The sequence below is a fragment of the Sciurus vulgaris genome (genome assembly GCF_902686455.1).
Source record: "Sciurus vulgaris genome assembly, chromosome: 7".
Lineage (NCBI taxonomy): Eukaryota > Metazoa > Chordata > Mammalia > Rodentia > Sciuridae > Sciurus > Sciurus vulgaris.
Genome location: NC_136467.1, coordinates 43,090,130 through 43,097,111, shown reverse-complemented (window position 1 = coordinate 43,097,111; position 6,982 = coordinate 43,090,130). Strand labels below are relative to the sequence as shown.

General features: G+C 34.4%; 1 pseudogene across 1 annotated transcript; it reads right to left on the bottom strand.

Annotated features, from left to right (window-relative positions):
• Window positions 1–3,699: 3,699 nt before the first annotated feature.
• Window positions 3,700–6,454, bottom strand: LOC306665710 (poly(A) polymerase alpha-like; annotated as a pseudogene). Its single transcript has 2 exons — window positions 5,348–6,454; window positions 3,700–5,118 (listed from the first exon to the last, which is right to left on the bottom strand). The product of its transcript is annotated as a poly(A) polymerase alpha-like (transcript).
• Window positions 6,455–6,982: the final 528 nt, after the last annotated feature.

The following is a 6,982-nucleotide window of genomic DNA, read 5'->3' as shown; positions in this document are numbered from 1 at the left end:
CTGTCTGCTACTGATGCACATTTTAATTTCTTGTCCTAGTAAGATGTTATAGGAAGTTTGCACATTAATTTTTAAAATCCCTAGATGAACATACTAATTATTAAAAAAATCGAACTTTTTATTGACTGTCATTAGCTGTTGAAACATGTGGAAGTTCTGTGACTTGTTAACCTATGGTTGACAATCTCCATTCAAAGGGCTACTTCAGTTTCTCAGATGACTTCCCTAGGTTCCCTGACATTTTCTGGTCAATATCCTTGAGAGGAGTATAATTTTGTGAATCATAGCATGGAAGTTTCCTTCCCAGATCCCTGGTACTTTTATGGATGAGGCCCAGATAGCAATTAATCTTAATTGAAGGTTTATAGATCACCTACTCAGTTCTAATTTTGGATCTGGGAGACGTGTCATATAAATTACTGTAAGCCTATAAAGACACCACTTTTTATATACATATTTAATAATAGAGTGATAACTTTATTATAAAGTCACTGCTTCTATACACTTTTTTTTTTTCTATCACAAGCCCCGGGAAGACATTTTGGAGAATCTAAAATTATGTAATCTCAAAAAAGAATCTGCCAAAACAATTGAAGGAGTGATATGTATATACTGGAGAATTTTTAAAGAGTTTCAGATCCATATTTTCATTTGCATGAGGTGATTCATCTGGATGTTTAATGGGCACTTATGTGTGCCATATCAAAAAGTGAGGTATGTATCACTCCAAAAAATTAATATTTTTCAAATTTGAAATATTTTAGAAGCATAACAGGGTAATGAGAATAATGTCATATCCAGAAACTTTTCATTGTCTTGAAGACATAAAACATTACAAATGTTCTTGATTGCCTTGCTCCTCCCCCTCCTGCAGGAAATGATAATGAATGCATGTTAGGGACCAATTAACAATCTGTGCTGTGATGCTCACAGTTTACTGACTGCACATCACAAATTGCTCTTCAAATTGGTTTTCCCAAAATACGCCTTCATCAGTATGTGAATTGCTCTACATATTTGAGTTTGTCACACTTTAATTAACTTGGGAGAAGTTTGTTTGAGTGAAATGTCTATACTATCAACTCGCATTTCCTTGATAACTGGTAAGATTGAAAACTTTTCTTTGTTTATTGGCCATCAGGATATTCTTTTCTCTATATAGTTACTTTTCACGTCTTCTGCAATTTTTCAGTTGAGTTATCCATATATTCTTTATTGATTTATAGATGGTTTTAATTTATTTTGGATATGAATTCTTTGTTTTATATGTAGTAATTATCCTGACCCAGGATTTTTTTTTCACTTTTTTAATTGGTATCCTTTAATGACCCCCCTCAATGTAGTTTAAGGATTATTATGTGGTCATATTTAGCATACTTGTTCCTTGAATTACATAACTTTGTTTGTTGTTCAGAACTTCTTTCCAGTCCCAATATTTTAAAGATATATTCCTCTATATATCTTCTTCTAAGTCATAAAAGTTTGTTCCTCACGCTTAGATTTTTAATCAACATAAAATTGATTTTGTGTCTGATCTAAGGTATAAATGCAATTAGTGTTGTGCTGATAAACTAGCTCTGAGTAGACAAGGGACCCCTGATATGTAACATTTGCTAATTTCCATTTTGCAAATACCCCTACCGCTGCTGGTTTCAAGCTACCAATGATTTAATAATGTACATTTGATATTCTTGAATACTTAGCAATTGACTGGTTTGAGCTAGGTCCAATTGTATTTTAGTTTTTCACACAATCAATTGCCCTAGAATAATTTAGAGAATAATATATCCTTTCTCATCTGCAATATCATTGCTGTTATATGTGATGTTTCCATATAGATCATATTTGTCTGTTTCTGAAATTTCTGTTTTGTTTTATGGATTGAATTGTCTGTACTTATGGTTCTCATATGTAGTTTTAATTATAGTTTCTTGCAAATAAGTTTTGATATGTGGAGAGGTAAGTTTCTTTGTTCTTTTCTTCAACCTGATTGTACTGTCTTTGGTCTTTTATTTTTCCATAAATATTTTAGAGTTGGGTTGTCAAATTTGAATAATAAATCATATCCTCACTCTAATCATAAGACTTTGCTCATAATTTAAAAGTAGGTCATCAGTTTGCCTGTTAGTTTCTTTGTGATTAGAGTGTTATTCATCAAAGATATTATTTGTATTTTTGGCTGGACTATACATTATTATGTGAGATTATGTTTTACAAGACAAATTGGTTACCATCTTGATCCTTCTTACTAAATATCAAAATTACCTTCTTATTCCCACTTATTTTGATGAATGCTAAAGGACAATCTTGCATCCTTCTTTGCATTATCAGCAGTTTAAAATCAGTTGAAGGAAACATATTATTTATTTCTTTATTTGTTTTTTAAATTTCTTGTTTCCTTCTATGCATTATCAGCAATTTATAATCAATTGAAGGAAATATTCTTTTTATTGATTTTTAAAATTTTTATTGTGTTTTCAATGGAGAAATACATCATCTCTTTACAAAATAGCTCTTGAAGAATACAAGGAGTACAGATACTATAAAACAAAGCAAAGCCAGGTGTGATGGCACACGCCTATAATCCCAGTGGCTTAGGAGGTTGATGCAGGAGGATCTCGAGTTCAAAGCCAGCCTCAGCAATGGCGAGGTGCTGAGCAACATCAGTGAGATCCTGTCTTTAAATAAAATACACAGTAGGGCTGAATTCCTCTGAGTTCAATCCCTAGTACCAAAATCAAAATAAACAAACAAACAAAAAAACCCAAAACAAAAAACAAAATAGACTCAAGTCATGAGACACCACGTGTATCATGCAAAAGCAACATGATCTCCAGGTTACAAAAACTAGAATTAAAAAGTCACTGCACAGTAAAGGTCCAGGTTTCCGGCCTGGCAAAACTTGGATGCAGTTACATGAAATGTTTAATAAACTAAAAATTTTTCCCTCGTGTAAACAAAATGACAAGACTAAGTCTGTGGTTGGCGATATCAGGCTAACTCTGAAGCTCCACAAAACACACCTTAGTAATTGACGATCTTTTTTCCTTAGGTGATGGAAGGACAAGGTGACTGCAGAGCAAAAATGTGGGAAGTAGAAATATTGTATACTAGACATTATAAAGTCATGGTGAAAAGAAAGCCTCAATTAATGCATAGCTTAAGAGGCAAAGACTACATTCCAACTTTGGAAAATTAATTTAGAAGGACAGGGGAAGAGTTTAAGTAATTGTAGTTTTACCTGAAAAATGTACATGATAGGGTGGATCATAATGGAGGATTCATGATACATGACCATCAGAAAAATCTATTAGGACTGCTCTGTCCAGATTAAGAAACCATAAGCTTATTATCATCAGCATCCCTCATTCTTTATAAAGATGGATGTTCTGCTCAATTATTAGCAATTTTTTTTTCTTGCAGTGCTGGGGAGTGAACCTAGGGCCTTGTGTATGTGAAGTAAACACTCCACCAATTGAGCTATATCCCCAGCCCAGAAGTTATTTTCTTTAAAGGAAGGAAGTTGTTAATCTTTTGATAGAATAAATCAAAATGAAAAGTACAGAGCTGACTGACTAGATGTCAAGTGCTTGCTGGAAATAATTTTCAAAATGTTTCTACATGTAAAATTTACTGATAAATTTTGATAAACCAGTTAAAAATAAAAATCAGTTAAAATCTTAAAGAAAATGCCTTTTTGCATTTATCAGCCATCCAAGATAGATATCATGTTTCACAGGCATTACTTTTAGTCAATCTAAAGTTTTAGACATGGGACTAAAATTTAGTGTTCTGTACCATGTAGCCACAGGGTCAGTGATTTCACATCATGGCTTAAGAAAGAACTGGCATTTTGGTTTTTGTGAATTAAACCCTACTTTGTACTTTTGTCACCAAAAACACCTAAATCCATTTTCAGTCATGGTTAGTCTTATACCCTCCATTCTCCTTTTTTGGCATTTGAAAACATCAGGTTGATTTGGCAGATATTGTTTATGGACCCCTGAAGTGATTTTTATCAATTCAGTATCAGTTTTATTGACTTCTTGATAACAAGAATAGGACTCGCAGGGAGAGCAAGGATATCAGAAAGGTCTGTACTTCATGTTTTCTGAGAGGCCAACAGAGAAGCCACTATCTGAGTAGTGTCTGACTGAGTTGTACTTGTCTCTGTATCAAGTTGTTCCTTTGTTTCTATTTTATCATGTTCACTCAAAGCAAGACAGCATCTTTGCTTGTTTCATCCTCTTCTGTTTCGATTTTCTTGGGACTCTCTTTTTTATGAGGTGACAGTGTCCTCTTGACTCCTACTATAGGGTTCAGTATTTCTATTGTTGCATTTCCTGAAGGTGTAGGTGGTGAATTTACTAGATATGTTAAGGAAACAACTCTGGAGACCATACGCTTTGGTGGTGGAGAAATGGCTGGTTGCTTAGCAGTTTGAGGAATGCTTTCACTTGATGTACCCCCTAAGTTTTCACTGGAATTTACTTGTGACATAGAAACTTCAGTAGCCTGTACATTGGTCACAGATGCTGCTCTCACAGCTGGAGCAGGACTGTTTCTGCCCTGAGAGCTGCCAAAACTGTTCAATGAACTGGTCTTCATAGCACTAGTAGGTGAAGGCACAGACTTGTTGTTACCACTGTCCATAGACAAGTCAGCTGTTAATCTGAATTCCTCCTGTTGAATGCTTTTTCTTTTTCTTTTTTGAAAGCACATGATTACATAGTAATTGATGGAGTTGCTTTCTTTTTATGTGTATTGCAGCAATTTTTATATCCACCTAAATGTCTTACTGTTTATTGCTTGCCTATAAACTGTATCTGTGACAGACTGAATGTCATAGGTAAGATCAACACTAAGACTTTCAGAGTTTTTTTTTTTTTTTTTTTTTAAGCACTAGCCTAGACACCACATTGTTCAAAATTCTTCCTTGTCAGGATTTTTTTGTGGTGCTGGAAATAACTGGGGATTCACATGAGCCAGTGTAATAAATTCGTTCTTCTCCAAACTTCCAACCAAGATTTGAATTTTTGATTCCACCAAGGCTACCCATTCTGGCGTCGTTTTTCCCTTGGTGTGCTTGCTAGAAATACAATATAATACTTGGACTTTTTTTTTATTGTAAACAAATGAATACATGTTGTTTCTCTGTTTGTACATGGCATAAAGGCATATCATTTGTGTAATCATAAATTTACATAGGGTAATGTTGTTTGATTCATTCTGTTATTTTTCCCTTTCTCCCACCCCTTGCACCCCTATTTTCCCTCTATACAGTCCTTCCTTCCTCCATTCTTGCCCCCCTCCCTAACCCTAACTCTAACCCTAACACTAACAATACTTGGACTTTTGAAAGAAGTTTGGATCTTCAGAAACTTTGGACCATTCTGCCTTACTCAGCAAAATATCATCTGTGATGAAATGGACACATTGTGTGTGGAGTTCTGCTGTGGGTATGCTGGTGTTAATTATAGACATAAAATGGTACCTATCACTGGGGTTTACCCTTGGGTCCCTTACAGGCAAATTAAGATTGTATTCTTCAGGCTGTTTTAATAGCACTGGTTTTAGAAAATACCATTCCCTTTTAGAAAATACCAAGAAAAATTTATGTACAAGAGTTGATGCTACTGCATTTGGATGAAGCTGGCAAGTTCTTGTTACTAGCATAGCCCAGGAAACACCACTGAGGAAACCTGATATATTGAAATAGATGTTGTGGAATTTGGCCCACAGTTTGATAGCTCTCAGAGTTAAACTGGAGATGTCCATGTTTGGTACTAGGTATAAAATTTCATTGGTTACCTTGCAACCATTAAGATTTCTTATGCATCTTTTATCTAAAATTTTAAGTAAACTGTCATCTCATAGGTCCAAATTTTCTGGAATAGTCCACAGTGCTAATCTTGCAAACAAAATATCAATCTTTATTCCACTGAAACAGAATTTGATAACTGGTAAAACTGCCTCTTCGACAGCCCCAAACATTTACATACTCTTACATCTCCTTGTAATTTCAGTTTATCATAGAACAAGATGAAAAAGTCACTTCGATCAACATGTCTTGGTGCAACACACAATGAATCAATATCGGCACCTTTTGTATGTACTCCCAAGATCCAAATGTAAAAATTTTTTCTCCAACATTTTCAGTTATGGAAGATTCTTGCTTTCACTGATTTTTCTTATCCACTCTTTCACCAAGTTATTTAATTTTTCAAAAATTAAAATCCTACACTGCAGTCCCTCCTCCTCCTCAAAAGGAAAGAAGAAAAGGGCTTCAGAATCTCAATTAGTTTCTGTGTAAGTATGCAGTCAGTCTCCTTGGAGATGGCTAAACTGATAGAAGTGATACCATCGTGCTTCTGTGGCAGCTGTTTGCTGTGATCCTGCATTGTAACTGAAAAGGCATCCTCTCTTGCGTCCAGCACAGGCACAGCCCAGTCACTGCCCATTAAGTTTGGCAAGAGAGGATGCCTTGTCTCTGTATTCAAGAAGATTCCTGAGATATTTGTTAAGTTCTTTCCTGTACTTCATAATAGAGAGATGTTTTTCCTTAGCTGTTTATTAGTATTAAATGCAGAAAGTCTTTATCAATCTCCTCAGTAACACTAAGCCTTGAAGTACATAAAACAGGTTATATTCATTGAATCTTCAGTATTTTTATGGATTTTAATTTGTTCAGTTAGGTGATTCACACATAATTTTAATTGGACACAACAATATATAAATTATAGAGACTTTTATTAGAGAAATTATAGACAACAGTCTTTTTTTTTCTCCTTGCAACCTGTGAAAGAAGATTAAAAAGATGCCTTTTTCAGATTTGAACTTAAACAATCCAAAGTCTAGTTTTTCACTGAGTACTAACCCCTTATCGGAGCACAATTATTCTAGGTAACTTCTTGTAGCATAGGTCATGATTCTCCAAGATAAATAAGTAAAAGTAAATTAGAAGTAAAAAAAAAAAAAAAAA